This window comes from Prionailurus bengalensis, chromosome B4 (genome assembly GCF_016509475.1).
Source record: "Prionailurus bengalensis isolate Pbe53 chromosome B4, Fcat_Pben_1.1_paternal_pri, whole genome shotgun sequence".
Taxonomy (NCBI): Eukaryota; Metazoa; Chordata; class Mammalia; order Carnivora; family Felidae; genus Prionailurus; species Prionailurus bengalensis.
The window spans coordinates 62,739,053-62,763,317 of record NC_057358.1 but is presented as its reverse complement, the minus strand read 5'-3'; positions in this window follow the sequence as shown (position 1 = coordinate 62,763,317).

The following is a 24,265-nucleotide window of genomic DNA, read 5'->3' as shown; positions in this document are numbered from 1 at the left end:
TAGCACATTAAAAGGATCCTACCCATGATCAAGTAGGATCCATGCCTGGGATGAAAGCATGATTCAACATGCAAATGAATAAACATGATATGCCACATTAATAAATGAAAGGAAAATCATTTGATCCTCTCAACAGATGCAAAAAAAGAATTTGACAAAATTCAATACCCATTCATGATAAAAACTATCAACAAATTGGTTATAGAAGAAACATACTTCAACATAGTAAAGGCCATATATGAAAAGTCCACAGCAAATATTATATGAAATGGTGAGAAGTTGAAAGCTTTTCCTCTAAGATCAGGAACAAGACAAGGATGCCTGCTCTCACCACTCCTATTCAACATAGTACTGGAAGTCCTAGCCACAGTAGCTAACTAGGCTAGCAAAAAGAAATAAAAGGCATTCATATCAGAAAGGAAGAAGTAAAATTGTCTCTGTTTATGTATTATATGACCTTATATGTAGAAAACTCTAAAGACTCCACCAAAAAACTGTTAGAACTAATAAACAAATTCAGCAATGCTGCAGTATGCAAAATCAATATGCAAAAATTAGATGCATATCTATACACTAACAACAAACTATCTGCAAAAAAGTAAAGAAAACAATCATATAAAATAGCATCAAACAATAAAAATACTTAGGCATACATGTAAGGAGATAAAAGATCTGTATATGAAAAACTCTAAAAAACTGATGAAATTAATAGAAGAAAACACAAGTAAATGAAAAAATATCACATGTTCATGTATCAAAAGAGATAGTGTTGTTAAAAATGTCCACATTAGCCAAAGCCATCCATAGATTCAATGCAATCGCTATCAAAATTTCAATGGCATTTTCCACAGAAATGAAAAACAGTCCTAAAATGTGTTTGGAATCACAAAAGATCCTGAATAGCCATGGCAGTCTTGAAGAACAAAGTTGGAGGCATCACGCTTCCTGATTTCAAAATCTTACAAAGCTAGAGTAGTCAGAACAATGTAGTACAGGTGTAAAAACAGACACATCAACCAATGGAGCAGAATCAACAGTCCATAAATAAACCCATTCATATATGGCCAAGAAATATTTGGCAAGGAAGCCAAGACTACTCAATAGGGAAAGGATAATCTCTTCAATAAATGGTATTGGTTATCCACATACAAAAGAGTGAAACCAGACCCCTATCTTACACCACCCAGAAAAATTAACTCAAAATAGATTAAGGACTTAAACATAAGAACTGAAACTGTAAAAGTCCTAGAAGAAAACATAGAGAAAAACTCCTTGACATTGGTCTTAGCAATAATTGTTTGGATATAACACCAAAATCACAAGCAACAAATAAAAAAATCAATAAGCAGGGCTATATCAAACTAAAAGGCTTCAACATAGCATGAACAAACGAACAAGAAAAACAAAACAATCAACAAAATTAAAAGGCAACCCACAGAGCAGGAGAAAATATTTGCAAGTTGTATATATCTGATAAGTGGTTAATATCCAAAAAATATAAAGAACTTGTATGATTCAACAGCACAAAAACAATTGGCAAAGGATCTGAATAATCATGTTTCCAAAAAAGACCTATAGTCTGCCAACAGGTACACAAAAAAGTGCTCAACATCAGTAATCATCAGGGAAATGCAAATCAAAATCATAATGAGATATCACCTCACGTCTGTTAGAATGACTATTATCAAAAAGATAAGACATAACAAGTGCTGGTAAGGATGTGGAGAAAAGGAAACCTTCGTGCACTGTTGGTGGAAGTGAAAACTGGTACCGCCACCATGGAAAACAGTGTGGAGGTTTCTCAAAAAATTAAAAATAGAAATACCATATGATCCAACAATTCCACTTCTGGGTATATACCCAAAGGAAATGAAATCACTATCTTGGAGAGAAATCTGCACCCCCATGTTCATTGCAGTGTCATTTATATAGCCAACACATGGAAACAACGCAAGTGTTCATTAACATGTACAATGCAATATTATTCAGCCATAAAAAGAAGGAAATTCTGCCATTTGAGACAACATGAATGAATCTTGAGGGCATTAAGCTAAGTGAAATAAGTCAGACAGAGAAATACAAATACTGTATGATCTCACTTATATGTGGAATCTAAAAAGTCAGCTCATAGAAACAGTAAAATGGTGGTTACCAGGGGCTGGGTGTGGGGGGACTGTGGAGACACTGGTCAAGAGGTACAAACTTTCAATCACAATATGAATAAGTTTTGAGAAGCTCACGTACAGCATGGTGACTATAGCTGACAAAACTGTAGCATATACTTGAAATTTTCTAAGAGAGTAGAGCTTGAATGTTTTCAATACACACACACACACACACACACACACACACACACACACACTCACACACATGATTTAAAAGAAAGCAAATAAAAAAAACAGGAGTCTTTTGAAACTTTCATTTTAGAGAGACAAACAAGCTTCCTAGTCAGTTAATTTTTTCAAGAGTTACTTAAACATAAAACCAAGAGGGGATACTAAGAAGACATATGAGAAATATCAGGTAATTGTTATGCAGTTTCTTAATACTATTTACCTATTTTCTCTAACAACACAGATCACCCCTGAGGTGGCATCAGACAATATTAAAACTTCCTAATGCATGTATTTTGACTATGCAATAAATATTTAGGGAAGCCAGAAGCCACGTATTAACTTAGGCCTTATCTATAAAGGAATATCATGTTAATTATCTAAACCAGATTGACAGGTATATTCAGAAAGTAAAAGAATTAGTAAAATAAAATTTCTTCTGAGTTCACTAGACAAGCGTCATATGTAATGAAGTTGTTTTTCTATATTATATCAATGGAGCCTAAAATCCCTAAGTCATATGTGTTGAACAAATAAATAAAAATGGTTGAAACAGCTGTACAAGTAGATGACACTTCAGTACATATTCTATACAATTAGCCAAGGATCCACTTTAGTCTGAAGCCAGAGAAAAGAATGCTTTCATTCTTCTTTGAAAGTCATGTGATATAGTGGCTCTCAGAACCTCTGTTAAGAGTTGTGCAGTTGGTACTGGATAGCACCAATAAATTTTGGTCGCTGTGGTCTGAATGTTTGTGTCCCTCCCACACCATTCATATATTGAAATCCTAATGTCCAATATGATGGTGTGTAGTATATGGGGGTCTTTGGGAAGTGATTAGGTCATTTAATTAGGCAGACATCTCATGAATCAGATTAATGCTCTTATAAAAGAGACCCAAGAGAGCTCCCATACCCCTTCCACCATGTGAGACGTCTGCTGCCCCGACAAAGTCCTTCACCAAACCATGCTGGCTCCCTGACTTCAGACTTCCAACTTCAGAACTGTGAGAAATACATTTCTGTTTCTAAGTCACCCAGACTGTGGCATTTGTGATAGCAGCCTGGACAGATGAAGACACTAGTTAAATAAGATGAGCAAAGTAAAAATTGCTCTAGGATAAAGCAGTATTATTTCCCTCTAGAAACCTGCACTTCCTTATCAAATGGTGTAAATAAGTAAGGATCAACAATCCTCGGCTTTTCCTCTAGATCAGCAGTGATCAAATTTCAGTGCCGTAAGTATTAGTGTATTTGTTACAATGCATAGCCCTAGGCCCTTCAGTAAAATAGTGGGTCTCGGGCAGGGACCCAGGGATCAGCTTTCAAAATAAACACCATAGTGATGCTGATAGAAGTGGTGTGTAGGCTACATTTTGAGAAATACTAGCATGTGAATTTTCCTTATCCCTTGATGCTTGCTATCAGATTAAATGTATCAATGGTAACAGCTAACAAATAAAAAGAGAAGACTTCCCTCAGACTATTTGAGCTAAGGTCACAATAGGTGGCTCATTTTCTTTTCTTTTTTTTTTTCAATATATGAAGTTTATTGTCAAATTGGTTTCCATACAACACCCGTGTGTTCATCCCAAAAGGTGCCCTCCTCACTACCCATCACCCACCCTCCCCTCCCTCCCACCCCCCAAAAACCCTCAGTTTGTTCTCAGTTTTTAAGAGTCTCTTATGCTTTGGCTCTCTCCCACTCTAACTTCCTTTTTTTTCCCCCTTCCCCTCGCCCATGGGTTTCTGTTAAATTTCTCAGGATCCACAAAAGAGTGAAAACATATGGTATCTGTCTTTCTCTGTATGACTTATTTCACTTAGCATCACACTCTCCAGTTCCATCCATGTTGCTACAAAAGGCCATATTTCATTCTTTCTCATTGCCACGTAGTACTCCGTTGTGTATATAAACCACAATTTCTTTATCCATTCATCAGTTGATGGACATTTAGGCTCTTTCCATAGTTTGGCTATTGTTGAGAGTGCTACTATAAACATTGGGGTACAAGTGCCCCTATGCATCAGTACTCCTGTATCCCTTGGATAAATTCCTAGCAGTGCTATTGCTGGGTCATAGGGTAGGTCTATTTTTAATTTTCTGAGGAACCTCCACACTGTTTTCCAGAGCGGCTGCACCAATTTGCATTCCCACCAACAGTGCAAGAGGGTTCCCGTTTCTCCACATCCTCTCCAGCATCTATAGTCTCCTGATTTGTTCATTTTGGCCACTCTGACTGGCGTGAGGTGATACCTGAGTGTGGTTTTGATTTGTATTTCCCTGATAAGGAGCGACGCTGAACATCTTTTCATGTGCCTGTTGGCCATCCGGATGTCTTCTTTAGAGAAGTGTCTATTCATGTTTTCTGCCCATTTCTTCACTGGGTTATTTGTTTTTCGGGTGTGGAGTTTGGTGAGCTCTTTATAGATTTTGGATACTAGCCCTTTGTCCGATATGTCATTTGCGAATATCTTTTCCCATTCCGTTGGTTGCCTTTTAGTTTTGTTGGTTGTTTCCTTTGCTGTGCAGAAGCTTTTTATCTTCATAAGGTCCCAGTAATTCACTTTTGCTTTTAATTCCCTTGCCTTTGGGGATGTGTCAAGGAAGAGATTGCTACGGCTGAGGTCAGAGAGGTCTTTTCCTGCTTTCTCCTCTAAGGTTTTGATGGTTTCCTGTCTCACATTCAGGTCCTTTATCCATTTTGAGTTTATTTTTGTGAATGGTGTGAGAAAGTGGTCTAGTTTCAATCTTCTGCATGTTGCTGTCCAGTTCTCCCAGCACCATTTGTTAAAGAGGCTGTCTTTTTTCCATTGGATGTTCTTTCCTGCTTTGTCAAAGATGAGTTGGCCATATGTTTGTGGGTCTAGTTCTGGGGTTTCTATTCTATTCCATTGGTCTATGTGTCTGTTTTTGTGCCAATACCATGCTGTCTTGATAATGACAGCTTTGTAGTAGAGGCTAAAGTCTGGGATTGTGATGCCTCCTGCTTTGGTCTTCTTCAAAATTCCTTTGGCTATTCGGGGCCTTTTGTGGTTCCATATGAATTTTAGGATTGCTTGTTCTAGTTTCGAGAAGAATGCTGGTACGATTTTGATTGGGGGTTGCATTGAATGTGTAGATAGCTTTGGGTAGTATTGACATTTTGACAATATTTATTCTTCCAATCCATGAGCACGGAATGTTTTTCCATTTCTTTATATCTTCTTCAATTTCCTTCATAAGCTTTCTTTAGTTTTCAGCATACAGATCCTTTACATCTTCGGTTAGATTTATTCCTAGGTATTTTATGCTTCTTGGTGCAATTGTGAATGGGATCAGTTTCTTTGTCTTTCTGTTGCTTCATTATTAGTGTATAAGAATGCAACTGATTTCTGTAGATTGATTTTGTATCCTGCAACTTTGCTAAATTCATGTATCAGTTCTAGCAGACTTTTAGTGGAGTCTATTGGATTTTCCATGTATAATATGTCATCTGCAAAAAGTGAAAGCTTAAGTTCATCTTTGCCAATTTTGATGCCTTTGATTTCCTTTTGTTGTCTGATTGCTGATGCTAGCACTTCCAACACTATGTTAAAAAACAGCAGTGAGAGTGGACATCCCTGTTGTGTTCCTGATCTCAGGGAGAAAAGCTCTTAGTTTTTCCCTGTTGAGGATGATGTTAACTGTGGGCTTTTCATAAATGGCTTTTATGATCTTTAAGTATGTTCCTTCTATCCCGACTTTCTCGAGGGTTTTTATTAAGAAAGGGTGCTGGATTTTGTCAAATGCCTTTTCTGCATCGATTGACAGGATCATATGGTTCTTATCTTTTCTTTTATTAATGTGATGTATCACGTTGATTGATTTACGAATGTTGAACCAGCCCTGCATCCCAGGAATGAATCCCACTTGATCATGGTGAATAATTCTTTTTATATGCCGTTGAATTCGATTTGCTAGTATCTTATTGAGAATTTTTGCATCCATATTCATCAGGGATATTGGCCTGCAGTTCTCTTTTTTTGCTGGGTTTCTGTCTGGTTTAGGAATCAAAGTAATACTGGCTTCATAGAATGAGTCTGGAAGTTTTCCTTCCCTTTCTATTTTTTGGAATAGCTTGAGAAGGATAGGTATTATCTCTGCTTTAAACGTCTGGTAGAACTCCCCTGGGAAGCCATCTGGTCCTGGACTCTTATTTGTTGGGAGATTTTTGATAACCGATTCAATTTCTTCGCTGGTTATGGGTCTGTTCAGGCTTTCTATTTCCTCCTGATTGAGTTTTGGAAGCGTGTGCGTGTTTAGGAAGTTGTCCATTTCTTCCAGGTTGTCCAGTTTGTTGGCATATAATTTTTCATAGTATTCCCTGATAATTGTTTGTATCTCTGAGGGATTGGTTGTGATAATTCCATTTTCATTCATGATTTTATCATTTGGGTCATCTCCCTTTTCTTTTTGAGAAGCCTGGCTAGAGGTTTGTCAATTTTGTTTATTTTTTCAAAAAACCAACTCTTGGTTTCGTTGATCTGCTCTACAGTTTTTTTAGATTCTATATTGTTTATTTCTGCTCTGATCTTTATTATTTCTCTTCTTCTGCTGGGTTTAGGCTGTCTTTGGTGTTCAGCACACCTTTAGGTGTGCTGTTAGATTTTGTATTTGGGATTTTTCTTGTTTCTTGAGATAGGCCTGGATTGCAATGTATTTTCCTCTCAGGACTGCCTTCGCTGCATCCCAAAGCATTTGGATTGTTGTATTTTCATTTTTGTTTGTTTCCATATATTTTTAAATTTCTTCTCTAATTGCCTGGTTGACCCACTCATTTTTTAGTAGGGTGTTCTTTAACCTCCATGCTTTTGAAGGTTTTCCAGACTTTTTCCTGTGGTTGATTTCAAGCTTCATAGCATTGTGGTCTGAAAGTATGCATGGTATGATTTCAATTCTTGTAAACTTATGAAGGGCTGTTTTGTGACCCAGTATGTGATCTATCTTGGAGAATGTTCCATGTGCACTCGAGAAGAAAGTATATTCTGTTGCTTTGGGATGCAGAGTTCTAAATATATCTGTCAAGTCCATCTGATCCAATGTCTCATTCAGGGCCCTTGTTTCTTTATTGACCGTGTGTCTAGATGATCTATCCATTTCTGTAAGTGGGGTGTTAAAGTCCCCTGCAATTACCACATTCTTGTCAATAAGGTTGCTTATGTTTGTGAGTAATTGTTCTATATATTTGGGGGCTCCTGTATTCGGCGCATAGACATTTATAATTGTTAGCTCTTCCTGATGGATAGACCCTGTGATTATTATATAATGCCCTTCTTCATCTCTTGTTACAGCCTTTAATTTAAAGTCTAGTTTGTCTGATATTAAGTATGGCTACTCCAGCTTTCTTTTGACTCCCAGTGGCATGATAAATAGTTCTCCATCCCCTCACTCTCAATCTGAAGGTGTCCTCAGGTCTAAAATGAGTCTCTTGTAGACAGCAAATAGATGGGTCTTGTTTTTTTATCCATTCTGATACCCTATGTCTTTTGGTTGGCGCATTTAGTCCATTTACATTCAGTGTTATTTTAGAAAGATATGGGTTTAGAGTCATTGTGATGTCCGTAGGTTTCATGCTTGTAGCAATGTCTCTGGTACTTTGTCTCATAGGATCCCCCTTAGGATCTCTTGTAGGGCTGGTTTAGTGGTGACGAATTCTTCAGTTTTTGTTTGTTTGAGAAGACCTTTATCTCTCCTTCTATTCTAAATGACAGACTTGCTCGATAAAGGATTCTTGGCTGCATATTTTTTCTTTTCATCACATTAAAGATCTGCCATTCCTTTCTGGCCTGCCAAGTTTCAGTAGAGAGATCGGTCACAAGTCTTATAGGTCTCCCTATAAGAGCACATTTATCTCTAGTTGCTTTCAGAATTTTCTCTTTATCCTTGTATTTTGCCAGTTTCACTATGATATGTCGTGCAGAAGATCGATTTAAGTTCCGTCTGAAGGGAGTTCTCTGTGCCTCTTGGATTTCAATGCCTTTTTCCTTCCCCAGTTCAGGGAAGTTCTCAGCTATTATTTCTTCAAGTACACCTTCAGCACCTTTCCCTCTCTCTTCCTCCTCTGGAATAGCAATTATGTGTATATTAGTTCTCTTTAGTGCATCACTTAATTCTCTAATTTTCCCCTCATACTCCTGGATTTTTTTATCTCTCTTTTTCTCAGCTTCTTCTTTTTCCATAATTTTATCTTCTAGTTCACCTCTTCTCTCCTCTGCCTCTTCAATCCCAGCCGTGGTTGTCTCCATTTTATTTTGCAGCTCATTGATAGCATTTTTTAGCTCCTCCTGGCTGTTCCTTAGTCCCTTGATCTCTGTAGCAATAGATTCTCTGCTGTCCTTTATACTGTTTTCAAGCCCAGTGATTAATTTTATGACTATTATTCTAAATTCACTTTCTGTTATATTGTTAAATCGTTTTTGATCAGGTCGTTAGCTGTTGTTATTTCCTGGACTTTTTTTGAGGGGAATTCTTCCATTTTGTCATTTTGGATAGTCCCTGGAGTCATGTGGAACTGCGGGGCACTTCCCCTGTGCTGTCTCGAATGACTTGCATTGGTGGGCGGGGCCGCAGTCAGACCTGATGTCTGCCCCCAGCCCACCACTGGGGCCACAGTCAGACTGGTGTGAACCTTCTCTTCCCCTCTCCTAGGGGCGGGATTCACTGTGGGGTGGCATGGCCCGTCTGGGCTACTTGTACACTGCCAGGCTTGTGGTGCTGGGGATCTGGTGTATTAGCTGGGGTGGATTGGCAAGGTGCACAGGGGCAGGAGGGGCAGACTCAGCTTGCTTATCCTTGGGTGATCCTCTTCGGGAGGGGCCCTATGGCCCCGGGAGAGAGTCAGACCCACCACCAGAGGGATGGATCCGCAGAAGCACAGCCTTGGGTGTTTGCGCGGAGTGAGCAAGTTCCCTGGCAGGAACTGGTTCCCTTTGAGATTTTGGCTGGGGAATGGGCAAGGGAGATGGCGCTGACCAGTGCCTTTGTTCCCCGCCAAGCTGAGCTCTGTCGTCCGGGGCTCAACAACTCTCCCTCCCGTTGTCCTCCAGCCCTCCCATTCTCCAAGCAGAGCTGTTAGCTTATAACCTTCCAGATGTCAAGTCCCGCTTGCTGTCAGAACACACTCCGTCCGGCCCCTCTGCTTTTGCGAGCCAGACTCGGGGGCTCTGCTTGGCCGGCAGGCCACCTCTCCGCCCTGGCTCCCTCCCGCCAGTCCATGGAGCGTGCACCGCCTCCCCGCCCTTCCTACCCTCTTCCGTGGGCCTCTTGTCTGCGTTTGGCTCCGGAGACTCCGTTCTGCTAGTCCTCTGGTGGTTTTCTGGGTTATTTAAGCAGGTGTGGGTGGAATCTAAGTGATCAGCAGGACGCACGGTGAGCCCAGTGTCCTCCTACCCCGCTATCTTCCCAGGATCCCCCGGTGGCTCATTTTCCATGATGATAATATTGTGGCCACTTGGTGAGATGAGTGAGGAGGCTGGAGGTTGGATGGTACTGAGAAATGATGCAATGATAAGAGATTGTCCACTTTGACTTAGGTGAGAAACACTGAAGCCCCAGCTCCTGCAGATCCAAATGTCCACCAAAATAGGAACAAAGGTTCCCAGTGTTTTGTAAGCAAACCCCACATTCCACTCTATACATTTCTCTCAGAAACCTCCAAAAGGTCACATCTGTGAAAGAGGGATACTGGGACCAGCAACAGCTTTATCATATTTAAAAAAGGGACATTTACTTGAGGCATCTTGGTGGCTCAGTCAGTTGAGGTTCATACTCTTTATTTCAGTTCAGGTCATGTGGGGCTTGAACTCACAAATTGTGGGATCATGACCTGAGCTGAAATCAAGATGCCTAACTGACTGAGCCACCCAGGGGCCCCTACCCGGATTTTTTTTTTTCAATAAATACAGTATAGTACTGTAGATGTATTTTCTCTTCCTTATGATTTTCTTAATACCATTTCCCCTTCCCTAGCTTACTTTATTGTAAGAATACAATGTATAATACATATAACACACAAAATATGTTAATCAACCGTTTATGTTATTGGTAAGGCTTCTAATCAACAGTAGGCTATTAGTGGTTAAGTTTTGAGGGGGAAGCAAAAGTTATACATGATTTTCAACTGCACAGGGGGCTGGCACCCCTAACTCCAACATTGTTCAAGGGTAACTGTAATATGATAAGGATTACAGAGGAGCGCACAACTACCTAAGAGTAAATGGAGGAAGGGGAATGCTGAGTGTGCCCATGGAACTGGCTAGATCTAATGTTGCAAATGAGAATTGTGGTGAAGTATTTGGGAGTATTGGGAGGTTAGTGCCCTGCAGTGGTTAAGGAATTGGAAGAATTGGCACACCCAGGTTCAAATTACAACATTATCACTGAGTAAGTAGCTGGTTGACTGGGCCAATGCTAATGCAAATGCAAATGCAAATTTACAAATTTCCTATTTAATTTTAGCATGGGAATAATATTGCCTACTTCACAATGTTTAATATGAATTAAAGTATGTTATACATTACAAAGCATGATACCTGGCAGAAAGAAAATGGTCCATAAGTAGAGACTTTCTGGAATGATGGAAATGATTGAGAAATCATTTGGAAATAACCATGGGTATTTACATTTATCAAAACTCCCTGAACTGTATACTTAGTTGCACTGAATTATATGTAAATTATGTAAATAATTTTGATTTTAAAAATCACCAATTATCTCTTGTAACTTTTTGGGCTTGGTGACTTTATTTTTTAAAAAGTTTTTAAACAACTTTCCAAGTGGCATGAACTAGACTTGTTAGCCTGAGTCTTCAGTGTCTAATGACTCTCCAAAAGTCCCCAAGAAAAGGTAGAGTCATCCTACAGTGCAGAGCTAAGAGGAAATATTCTATGTGCCTCAGAAGGCTTTGCATTTTTTAATACTCCTATACTGTAATTTTATGTGTCAATTTGCAGGGTGTTTTAGGCTAAGACTAACATTTAAATAGGTGAACACTGAGTAAAGCAGATTGTATTCCATTATATCGATGGGTCTAATCCAATCATTTGAAGGCCTGAATAGAACAGAAAGATCAACCTCTCCCAAGCAAGAGATGATTCTCCAGCACACAGCCTTCAGCCTGGGACTTGAACCAAAACATCAGCTGTCCTGGGTCTTTAGCCTGCTGGCCCATTCTTTAGATTTTAGACTTGCCAGCCTCATAATAACATGAACCAGATCCTTATAATAAATCTCTCTCTTTATGTTTATACGTTTTATTATTTTCCCCCCTCTGGAAAACACTAACACATATACTAAATTATGTAATGAGATGCTTTTCTTTATAGGGGCCAGTCCCTCATGGGATTTTTAGAGGTATACCTTCCTGTTAAGAAGCACTTTCTAGTGAAGGTGACACTTAATAACACTTGTTAATTCGGCACATGAATGTGAAAGGGGGAACTGAAGTAAATTCATCATGTGTGTTTAGTGCCAGATACCCTACTAGAGTCATTATATAAAAGGCCAATCCTGGTATAAAATCAAATAAATTAAGCACTGTCAAATCTATACTATCAAATTGTGTTGTTTCTTTTTTCTTTTCTGCTGATTTTGAAAAGCATAGAAGTTATATTATTACGGAGACAATAAATCCTGGGTGTTTTCAGTCTTTGTTTCTTAAACTGACTCCTCCTTGAGATAGCTCTCCAAGGAAAACATTGGTAAAAAACTTTTAAATCCTTAAACTGAAGAACTATATTAGCCATAAAATCCATGACAAATTTAAGTGATTTAAAAAAAACAAAATTTCATTAAAAAAATATGTGCCCATTGAAGGATTACTTCATCAGATAGTTTAGTGTAAAAGCTGAGTATATGTAAACATAATGGACTTCTGAAGTGCTTTGTACACACTCTTCAAATATTTGTTGACTAAATGAATGGATCAATAATGTAGCAACAAGTAGAGAGCTGCAGATGCATTTTAAGTATGCAACTTTAAAACCCAGAATTGGCCAAATCACCATAAGCAGGGAGTAACGTGGACCACCACTTCCCACAGGAAACCTCTGAGACCTGCACTGCACACAGGGCCTGGCAAATAACACACAGTGATAAATGTTTGCAAACTGAATCATTAAATGTAGGGTCTGTGTGGGAAACAGAATTTTTCAATGGCTGTGATAGGAAACTGCCTCCTATATGAAATCGCCATGTGATAAGCTCCTGTGGCACTCACAAACCCCAATTTATGGAGTCAAGTGAGTTTTCCCTCTACTGCATCCTGCAGAGACTTGAGCCAGAGGGGTTCTGTAGCAGGAGCTTCTTTGATGGTTCATGGAGCAGTTCTGCTGAGATCTCAGCCTGCAGACAGACTGTCTGGGGTGGGGGTGGGGGGCTTGTTAAACACAAGGTCTGATTCAGAAGGTCTGGGTGGGGTCCGAGATTCTGCATGTCTAACAAGCTCCCAGGTGACGCCAACATGGCATCCATGGAATACACTTGGGGCAGCAAGGTTGTAGAAAAAGAGCAAGAATCCTGAATAACCAGGCAGACTAAGCAGATATGGGGTGATGGAAGGCACTGAACCTGGAGAGGACAGGTTATGTGACCACATATGAGTCACTTAACTTTTCAGAATCCAAATTGTCTCATGGGGAAAATGGGTATAATAATGATGATGATTGGATGATAATGACACATTATGAGATCCTTATAGAATTAATGAATAACTTAATGTAAAAATGTAGGCGCATGCTCCATACACAGCCTTTGTTCTGCAAATGCTTACTGACTGAATGGTAAGCACAGGTCACGTGCTCTCCGTAGGTCAGGGGACTCAGGGCCTCATCCCCCTAGTGCCAAGCACAGGTGCTGAGCAGGTGCTCAGGCAGTGTTTGCTCAGTTCAGGTAGCACAGCAATGGATGCTGTAAAGACACAGACACCTGGACGATGACTCCCTGTGGCACCAACAGGAGAGAATCTTCACCGAGAAAGCAGTAACTTTGAGGCCTTGGGTAACTTCCAGGCTCCTCTGAGCCAGCGGTGGGAGACAGAACCAGCTCTTCCCAATAAAGGTACGGTGTTAGGGTAGCTGATCTTTCATATCCTTCAACATAAATTGTGTCTAAATCGCCTACCTGTGATACAAGGCCAGGCCTGTCTGGAGGAAGGCTCAGCTGCTCTTGGGCACAGCCCACAGTTGTGATTAGTGCCTTAGACTCAAGTCAATCTCCGGATTCTCTGACTCTGGCTCCCGGCCACCAGTATTGCCCCGGATGATGCTCTGCTGAAGGTCAGGTGAAGGTCTTGTGAACAACTTGTTGAGGACGGAACAGAACTCCCAAGCAGCACAGCAGGAACATAGGTAGAGGACACTGAGAATTACCCTCAGGTTCACTTAAATCATAACACCTCTTTCTGATGAGGAGTCAGAGACACTGAATCTGTTAGCACCTTGAGAAAGCCTGGTTTCATCCACTTTCAGTGAAAATCTAGGGTAAGTCACTTGATCTTTGTTAAAAGAAATTAGATACTATTGAAATCTGATCAAAGTATTTAGACAAAGTGTTTTTAAAAGGTGTTCTTTCTCTCCCTTTCATAATCTGTTGATCCCAGGAGAAAAAAGAAGCTGGTATCATCTTACTGAAGCATTGATTCCAATAAATATGGTTCAGAGTTGGCTGAGTATCCAAGTTTTGCTCCTTTACTGGCTGACAAGTAATTGCTTCCATTTAATTTCACACCATATTTTGAAAAATTCCTTGTCAAATATATAAATTAAGATTGAACAAATTTTCATAAAATGGCCTTAATTTTTAAGGTCATAATTGACATATAATCTCTATGACTATTTTCTTTTTTTAATATTTGTTTATTTTGAGAGAGAGTATGAGCAGAGGAAGGCTGGGGGGTGGGGTGGAGAGAGAGAGAGAATCCCCAATCAGCTCCACACCGTTAGTGGGCTTGAACTTGTGAACCATGAGATCATGACCTGAGCCCAAATCAAGAGTTGTATACTTAGTCAACTGAGCCACCCATGCACCCCTTTGACTATTTTCTTTCTTCTAAAAAAAAATTGTTTCATGTTTATTTATTTTTGAGAGAGAGAGAGAAAGAGAGAGAGAGAGAGTGAGAGAGCAGGGGATGGACAGAGAGAGGGCGACACAGAATCTGAAGGAGGCTCCAGGTTCTGAGGTGTCAGCATAGAGCCTGATGTGGGGCTTGAACTCATGAACTGTGAGATCATGACCTGAGCTGAAGTTGGACGCTTAACCAACTGAGCCACCCAGGTGCTCCTGACTATTTTCTTTTGATTAGAATTTCTTACACACATATTACATACACATATTTGCTGCTCCAGGTTAGGTAGGTTCTAGGCCAGAATAATCCATTATATTAATATATTCTTTATTAACCTTGGGAAAAATATTTCATGAACAATAAAAGATTGCTTGCAGCTTTTAAAGAAGTTTTTATTTTAATTCCAGTTAACATACAGTGTTATATTAGCTTCAAGTGTATGATATAGTAAGTCAACGATTCCATACATCACCTGGTGCTTATCAAGATAAGTGCACTTCTTACTCTGCATCACCTATTTCACCCATGTCTCCTGTCCCCCTCTCCTCTGGTAACCGCCAATATGTTCTCTATAGTGAAGAGTCTCTTTCTTGGTTTCCCTCTCTCTCTCTCTCTCTCTCTCTCTCTCTCTCTCTCTCTCTCCCTTTCCTTTCTTGTTTTTCAAATTCCACATGTGAGTGGAATACATATATGGTATTTGTTTTTTTCTAACTGACTTATTTCACTTAGTGTTATAACCTCTAGTTCCTTCCATCTCTTTTCAAATGGCAAGACTTAATCATTTCTTATGGCTGAATAATATTCTATTGTATCACCTCTTCTTTATCCATACATCTATTGATGGACACTTGGGCTGCCTCCATATCTTCACTATTATTAATAATGCTGCTATACACATACCAGACTTATTTTGCTTAGCATTATACCCTCTAGTTCCATCCATCTCATTGCAAATGGCAAGACTTCATCCTTTTTTATAGCTGTATAATATTCCAGTAGTTTGATTACTCACTGAGTAGTTTTATTTTTTTTTATTTATTTTTTTTTATTTTATTTTATTTTTCTGAAATTTATTGACAAATTGGTTTCCATACAACACCCAGTGCTCATCCCAAAAGGTGCCCTCCTCAATACCCATCACCCACCCTCTCCTCCCTCCCACCCCCCATCAACCCTCAGTTTGTTCTCAGTTTTTAACAGTCTCTTATGCTTTGGCTCTCTCCCATTCTAACCTCTTTTTTTTTTTTTTTCCTTCCCCTCCCCCATGGGTTCCTGTTAAGTTTCTCAGGATCCACATAAGGGTGAAACCATATGGTATCTGTCTTTCTTTGTATGGCTTATTTCACTTAGCATCACACTCTCCAGTTCCATCCACGTTGCTACAAAAGGCCATATTTCATTTTTTCTCATTGCCACGTAATATTCCATTGTGTATATAAACCACAATTTCTTTATCCATTCATCAGTTGATGGACATTTAGGCTCTTTCCATAATTTGGCTATTGTTGAGAGTGCTGCTATGAACATTGGGGTACAAGTGGCCCTATGCATCAGTGCTCCTGTATCCCTTGGATAAATTCCTAGCAGTGCTATTGCTGGGTCATAGGGTAGGTCTATTTTTAATTTTCGGAGGAACCTCCACACTGCTTTCCAGAGCGGCTGCACCAATTTGCATTCCCACCAACAGTGCAAGAGGGTTCCCGTTTCTCCACATCCTCTCCAGCATCTATAGTCTCCTGATTTGTTCATTTTGGCCACTCTGACTGGCGTGAGGTGATACCTGAGTGTGGTTTTGATTTGTATTTCCCTGATAAGGAGCGACGCTGAACATCTTTTCATGTGCCTGTTGGCCATCCGGATGTCTTCTTTAGAGAAGTGTCTATTCATGTTTTCTGCCCATTTCTTCACTGGGTTATTTGTTTTTCGGGTGTGGAGTTTGGTGAGCTCTTTATAGATTTTGGATACTAGCCCTTTGTCCGATATGTCATTTGCGAATATCTTTTCCCATTCCGTTGGTTGCCTTTTAGTTTTGTTGGTTGTTTCCTTTGCTGTGCAGAAGCTTTTTATCTTCATAAGGTCCCAGTAATTCACTTTTGCTTTTAATTCCCTTGCCTTTGGGGATGTGTCGAGTAAGAGATTGCTACGGCTGAGGTCAGAGAGGTCTTTTCCTGCTTTCTCCTCTAAGGTTTTGATGGTTTCCTGTCTCACATTGAGGTCCTTTATCCATTTTGAGTTTATTTTTGTGAATGGTGTGAGAAAGTGGTCTAGTTTCAACCTTCTGCATGTTGCTGTCCAGTTCTCCCAGCACCATTTGTTAAAGAGGCTGTCTTTTTTCCATTGGATGTTCTTTCCTGCTTTGTCAAAGATGAGTTGGCCATACGTTTGTGGGTCTAGTTCTGGGGTTTCTATTCTATTCCATTGGTCTATGTGTCTGTTTTGGTGCCAATACCATGCTGTCTTGATGATGACAGCTTTGTAGTAGAGGCTAAAGTCTGGGATTGTGATGCCTCCTGCTTTGGTCTTCTTCTTCAAAATTCCTTTGGCTATTCGGGGCCTTTTGTGGTTCCATATGAATTTTAGGATTGCTTGTTCTAGTTTCGAGAAGAATGCTGGTGCAATTTTGATTGGGATTGCATTGAATGTGTAGATAGCTTTGGGTAGTATTGACATTTTGACAATATTTATTTTTCCAATCCATGAGCAGGGAATGTCTTTCCATTTCTTTAAATCTTCTTCAATTTCCTTCAGAAGCTTTCTATAGTTTTCAGCATACAGATCCTTTACATCTTTGGTTAGATTTATTCCTAGGTATTTTATGCTTCTTGGTGCAATTGTGAATGGGATCAGTTTCTTTATTTGTCTTTCTGTTGCTTCATTGTTAGTGTATAAGAATGCAACTGATTTCTGTACATTGATTTTGTATCCTGCAACTTTGCTGAATTCCTGTATCAGTTCTAGCAGACTTTTGGTGGAGTCTATCGGATTTTCCATGTATAATATCATGTCATCTGCAAAAAGCGAAAGCTTGACTTCATCTTTGCCAATTTTGATGCCTTTGATTTCCTTTTGTTGTCTGATTGCTGATGCTAGAACTTCCAGCACTATGTTAAACAGCAGCGGTGAGAGTGGGCATCCTTGTCGTGTTCCTGATCTCAGGGAAAAAGCTTTCAGTTTTTCCCCGTTGAGGATGATGTTAGCTGTGGGCTTTTCATAAATGGCTTTTATGATCTTTAAGTATGTTCCTTCTATCCCGACTTTCTCAAGGGTTTTTATTAAGAAAGGGTGCTGGATTTTGTCGAAGGCCTTTTCTGCATCGATTGACAGGATCATATGGTTCTTCTCTCTTTTTTTGTTAATGTGATGTATCACGTTGATTGATTTGCGAATGTTGAACCAGCCCTGCATCCCAGGAATGAATCCCACTTGATCATGGTGAATAATTCTTTTTATATGCCGTTGAATTCGATTTGCTAGTATCTTATTGAGAATTTTTGCATCCATATTCATCAGGGATATTGGCCTGTAGTTCTCTTTTTTTACTGGGTCTCTGTCTGGTTTAGGAATCAAAGTAATACTGGCTTCATAGAATGAGTCTGGAAGTTTTCCTTCCCTTTCTATTTCTTGGAATAGCTTGAGAAGGATAGGTATTATCTCTGCTTTAAACGTCTGGTAGAACTCCCCTGGGAAGCCATCTGGTCCTGGACTCTTATTTGTTGGGAGATTTTTGATAACCGATTCAATTTCTTCGCTGGTTATGGGTCTGTTCAAGCTTTCTATTTCCTCCTGATTGAGTTTTGGAAGCGTGTGGGTGTTCAGGAATTCGTCCATTTCTTCCAGGTTGTCCAATTTGTTGGCATATAAGTTTTCATAGTATTCCCTGATAATTGTTTGTATCTCTGAGGGATTGGTTGTAATAATTCCATTTTCATTCATGATTTTATCTATTTGGGTCATCTCCCTTTTCTTTTTGAGAAGCCTGGCTAGAGGTTTGTCAATTTTGTTTATTTTTTCAAAAAACCAACTCTTGGTTTCGTTGATCTGCTCTACAGTTTTTTTAGTTTCTATATTGTTTATTTCTGCTCTGATCTTTATTATTTCTCTTCTTCTGCTGGGCTTAGGCTGCCTTTGCTGTTCTGCTTCTAGTTCCTTTAGGTGTGCTGTTAGATTTTGTATTTGGGATTTTTCTTGTTTCTTGAGATAGGCCTGGATTGCAATGTATTTTCCTCTCAGGACTGCCTTTGCTGCGTCCCAAAGCGTTTGGATTGTTGTATTTTCATTTTCGTTTGTTTCCATATATTTTTTAATTTCTTCTCTAATTGCCTGGTTGACCCACTCATTCGTTAGTAGGGTGTTCTTTAACCTCCATGCTTTTGGAGGTTTTCCAGACTTTTTCCTGTGGTTGATTTCAAGCTTCATGGCATTGTGGTCTGAAAGTAAGCATGGTATAATTTCAATTCTTGTAAACTTATGAAGGGCTGTTTTGTGACCCAGTATATGATCTATCTTGGAGAATGTTCCATGTGCACTCGAGAAGAAAGTATATTCTGTTGCTTTGGGATGCAGAGTTCTAAATATATCTGTCAAGTCCATCTCATCCAATGTCTCATTCAGGGCCCTTGTTTCTTTATTGACCGTGTGTCTAGATGATCTATCCATTTCTGTAAGTGGTGTATTAAAGTCCCCTGCAATTACCACATTCTTATCAATAAGGTTGCTTATGTTTATGAGTAATTGTTTTATATATTTGGGGGCTCCGGTATTCGGTGCATAGACATTGATAATTGTTAGCTCTTCCTGATGGATAGACCCTGTAACTATTATATAATGTCCTTCTTCATCTCTTGTTACAGCCTTTAATTTAAAGTCTAGTTTGTCTGATATAAGTATGGCTACTCCAGCTTTCTTTTGGCTTCCAGTCGCATGATAAATAGTTCTCCATCCCCTCACTCTCAATCTAAAGGTGTCCTCAGGTCTAAAATGAGTCTCTTGTAGACAGCAAATAGATGGGTCTTGTTTTTTTATCCATTCTGATACCCTATGTCTTTTGGTTGGCGCATTTAATCCATTTACATTCAGTGTTATTATAGAAAGATACGGGTTTAGAGTCATTGTGATGTCTGTATGTTTTATGCTTATAGTGATGTCTCTGGGACTTTGTCTCACAGGGTCCCCCTTAGGATCTCTTGTAGGGCTGGTTTAGTGGTGACAAATTCCTTCAGTTTTTGTTTGTTTGGGAAGACCTTTATCTCTCCTTCTATTCTAAATGACAGACTTGCTGGATAAAGGATTCTTGGCTGCATATTTTTTCTGTCTAGCACCCTGAAAATCTCGTGCCAATTCTTTCTGGCCTGCCAAGTTTCAAAAGAGAGATCAGTCACGAGTCTTATAGGTCTCCCTTTATATGTGAGGGCACGTTTACCCCTTGCTGCTTTCAGAATTTTCTCTTTATCCTTGTATTTTGCCAGTTTCACTATGATATGTCGTGCAGAAGATCGATTCAAGTTACGTCTGAAGGGAGTTCTCTGTGCCTCTTGGATTTCAATGCCTTTTTCCTTCCCCAGTTCAGGGAAGTTCTCAGCTATGATTTCTTCAAGTACCCCTTCAGCACCTTTCCCTCTCTCTTCCTCCTCTGGGATACCAATTATGCGTATATTATTTCTTTTTAGTGTATCACTTAATTCTCTAATTTTCCCCTCATACTCCTGGATTTTTTTATCTCTCTTTTTCTCAGCTTCCTCTTTTTCCATAACTTTATCTTCTAGTTCACCTATTCTCTCCTCTGCCTCTTCAAGCCGAGCTGTGGTGGTTTCCATTTTGTTATGCATTTCGTTTAAAGCGTTTTTCAGCTCCTCGTGACTGTTCCTTAGTCCCTTGATCTCTGTAGCAAGAGATTCTCTGCTGTCCTGTATACTGTTTTCAAGCCCAGCGATTAATTTTATGACTATTATTCTAAATTCACTTTCTGTTATATTATTTAAATCCTTTTTGATCAGCTCATTAGCTGTTGTTATTTCCTGGAGATTCTTCTGAGGGGAGTTCTTCCGCTTGGTCATTTTGGATAGTCCCTGGCGTGGTGAGGACCTGCAGGGCACTTCCCCTGTGCTGTGGTGTATACCTGGAGTTGGTGGGCGGGGCCGCAGTCAGACCTGATGTCTGCCCCCAGCCCACCGCTGGGGCCACAGTCAGACTGGTGTGTGCCTTCTCTTCCCCTCTCCTAGGGGCGGGATTCACTGTGGGGTGGTGTGGCTCGTCTGGGCTACTTGCACCCTGCCAGGCTTGTGATGCTGGGGATCTGGCGTATTAGCTGGGGTGGGTAGGCAAGGTGCTCGGGGGCAGGAGGGGCAGGCTTAGATCGCTTCTCCTTAGGTGATCCACTTCAGGAGGGGCCCTGTGGCAGCGGGAGGGAGTCAGATCCGCTGCCGGAGGTTTGGCTCCGCAGAAGCGCAGAGTTGGGTGTTTGCGCGGAGCGAGCAAGTTCCCTGGCAGGAACCGGTTCCCTTTGGGATTTCGGCTGGGGGATGGGCGGGGGAAATGGCGCTGGCGAGCGCCTTTGTTCCCCACCAAACTGAGCTCTGTTGTCAGGGGGCTCAGCAGCTCTCCCTCCCTTTGTCCTCCAGCCTTCCCGCTTTCCGAGCAGAGCTGTTAATTTCTGACCTCCCAGACGCTAAGTCGCGCTTGCTGTCGGAACACAGTCCGTCAGGTCCCTCCGCTTTTGCAAGCCCGACTCGGGGGCTCTGCTTGGCTGGCGAGCCGCCCCTCCGCCCCGGCTCCCTCCCGCCAGTCCGTGGAGCGCGCACCGCCTCGCCGCCCTTCCTACCCTCTTCCGTGGGCCTCTCGTCTGCGTTTGGCTCCAGCGACTCTGTTCTGCTAATCCTCTGGTGGTTTTCTGGGTTATTTAGGCAGGTGTAGATGGAATCTAAGTGATCAGCAGGACGTGCGGTGAGCCCAGCGTCCTCCTAAGCCGCCATTTTTCTGAGTAGTTTTATTTTTAACTTTTTCAGGAACTGAAAAAGTTTTCCACAGTGGGTGCACCAGTTTGCATTCCCACCAACAGTGTAGAGGTTTACTTTTTCTTCACATCCTTGCCAACACCTGTTGTTTCTTGTATTGGTGATGTTAGCCATCTGACAGGTGAGATGATATTATGTTGTAGCTTTGATTTGCACTTCTCTGATGTTAAGTGGCAATGAGCATCTTTTCATATGTCTGTTGGCCATCTGGATGTGTTCTTTGGAGAAATGTCTATTCATGTCTTCTGCCCTTTTTTCATTGGATTATTTTTTGGGGGGGTGGTTAGTTGTATCACTTCTTTATGTATTTTGGATACTAACCCTTTATCAGCTGTGTCATTTATAAATATCTTCTTGCATTGAGTAGGTTGTCTTTTAGTTTTGTTGTTTCTTCCACTGTGCAGAAGCTTTTTATCTTGATGTAGTCTCAGTAGTTTATTTTTTTTTGTTTCCCTTGCCTTAAGGGACCTATCTAGAAAGAAATTGCTATAGCGGATATCAGAAAACATACCGCCTATGTTCTTTTCTAGGAACTTTATGGTTACGGGTCTCAAATTTAAGTCTTCAATCCATTTTGAATTTATTTTTGTTTATAGTGTAAGAGTGATCCAGTTTTATTGTTTTGCATGTTGCTGTCTGCAACTTTTATTAATCTTTTTTCAGGCTTTGCATAGGAATTGGTTATGTTACTAGTCAGATGGATCCAATTACTTATAATCTTACAGAATCTGCATCTTAATACCTCTTAGAAGATCAAGGACAGTTGTGATGATGGCCTTTTTAGAGAAAATATTTTTAATGGCATAAAACACATGTAGTTGACCTCTCCTCTTTCATTTTTACTTTACTTTCATTTTTACTTTCATTTTTACTCTCCTTTTTCATTTTTACATTTTAAATGATTTTATATTGTTTTCCAATGTCCTGGATACATGCCACCTGCTATTAAAAGTAAAAATATAAATTGTCTTCTGTAATATGATGACATACTTCTGCTAATACCTAGAAACATCCACAATAGACAACAGGTCCTATATTATGATGATTTTTTTTTTTTTTGCCAGAGAGAACATCTTTAAAATCAAATCCAGGGGCACCTGGGTGGCTCAGTCAGTTAAGCATCTGACTTCGGCTTAGACCATGATCTCACAGCTCATGAGTTTGAGCCCCACATCTGGCTCTGTGCTGACAGCTCAGAGCCTGGAACCTGCTTCATATTCTGTGTCTCCCTCTCTCTGCCTCCTTACCCCACTCACTCTCTCTCTCTCTCCCTCTCTGTCTCTCTCTCTCAAAAATAAATAAGCGTTAAAAATTTTTTAAATCAAATCCAACATTTTTAATAGAAGCTCTCAACATTCACTTGACTTACAGTCAGTAAATGGTTCTTTGCTACAGATCAGTTACCAAGGGCTGTAATTTGTGGTCATTTAATCCTGGAAGATCCACCAGGAAGCAAAACTCGAATATTCTTTACATATTTTAGAGGATTTGTTTATGGCTGTGCATGTGGTTTAAAGCATGAGGGATTTTTTTTGGTTCTAACATCTTAAATAATGTTAGCCATGCTCTATGTATATATCAGGCATCCCTGGCCCATTTGTGTATGTATTGAAGTAGACACAGAACTTCTCCCTTGAGAAGACACTGGCTCTGTCCATCAGTGTTCTCTTGGTCCACCTAATCCTCACTCTTTCATGTTCAAAAGAGGACTCTCACTTTGCCCTCCACCTAGCTGGTTATGAAGAATGGGAAATGCTCTTCAAACTGGAACATTTCTGCTGCAAGTTTTCACCAGAGACTGCAACCTCAGAACTCTCTGCCATCAAATTCTCACCAACGCTTAGTTCTGAGAAATAATGTTTATGAAGAAGCCAACCTATTGGTGTTCCTGCTATTGTCTAAACTGACAGTTATTTTAGGGTTTTTACTGTTTCCTATGCCCTTTTCTCCTAACTTTCTATATAGATTCCTTCCTCATTTCAGTCATGTCTCTATTCAGATATATTCACATTAGAAAGGTGTTTCATGCAAACTCTTCCTAGTGTAGCAGTGCCCACCACACCCCCCCCCATCATGTTCTCTGTCACCTCCCCCTGGTTTAGATATTTCCATAGCATTCATGACAAAGCATTTATCTTATCTGTTCATCTGGTATGTGCATTCCCTCAATACCATATTATTCACTGACATCTGCCTCTCTGAATGCCACTGCACATAACAGGTGCTCAATAAAATTGTACAATGCTCGAATGAGTATAAACTAAAGAATATGTAGTCCATCCATTCCTGTATGTATTAGAAATTTTACTCTTGTATCAAGATGTTCAGATCATCCGAAATCTGGGGCATGCAGGGCACACTGCTTTGAGGCCCCTCATAGAATTGCCTTTAGCAAGTTATACCTCAGCATTCTGTTCTTGTCCTATACTAAGTGACATTGCAAAAAACAGCCATGTGAAATTATTCTTCATAACTATAGGGTTAGGGATGGAGTTATGGCCATCACCTGGACATCAGCAGGTGACTTCTTATATAAACAGAGGCAAAATTCCTTTCCTGAATTACAGATTTGTTTTTAAATGACAGGTAAGTTTCTTTGCTAGTCAGATTTGTGCCCCTGAGGAACAGCTGTAGGTCTTATATACTATACTTCTCTGTTGGCCAGTCTTCCTCTTCCTCTAGGGTTTATTATTTTCCCTCAGTGGTTCATTTTGTATGGTTTTTGTATATATTTTCACATGCTATCTCCATTACTTTGTGGAAAGCAAGGGCAAAAAATAAATAAGTAAAGCATTGAATTAAAATTCTTTGTTTGTTTGTTCCCTCTGAACTCAACCAG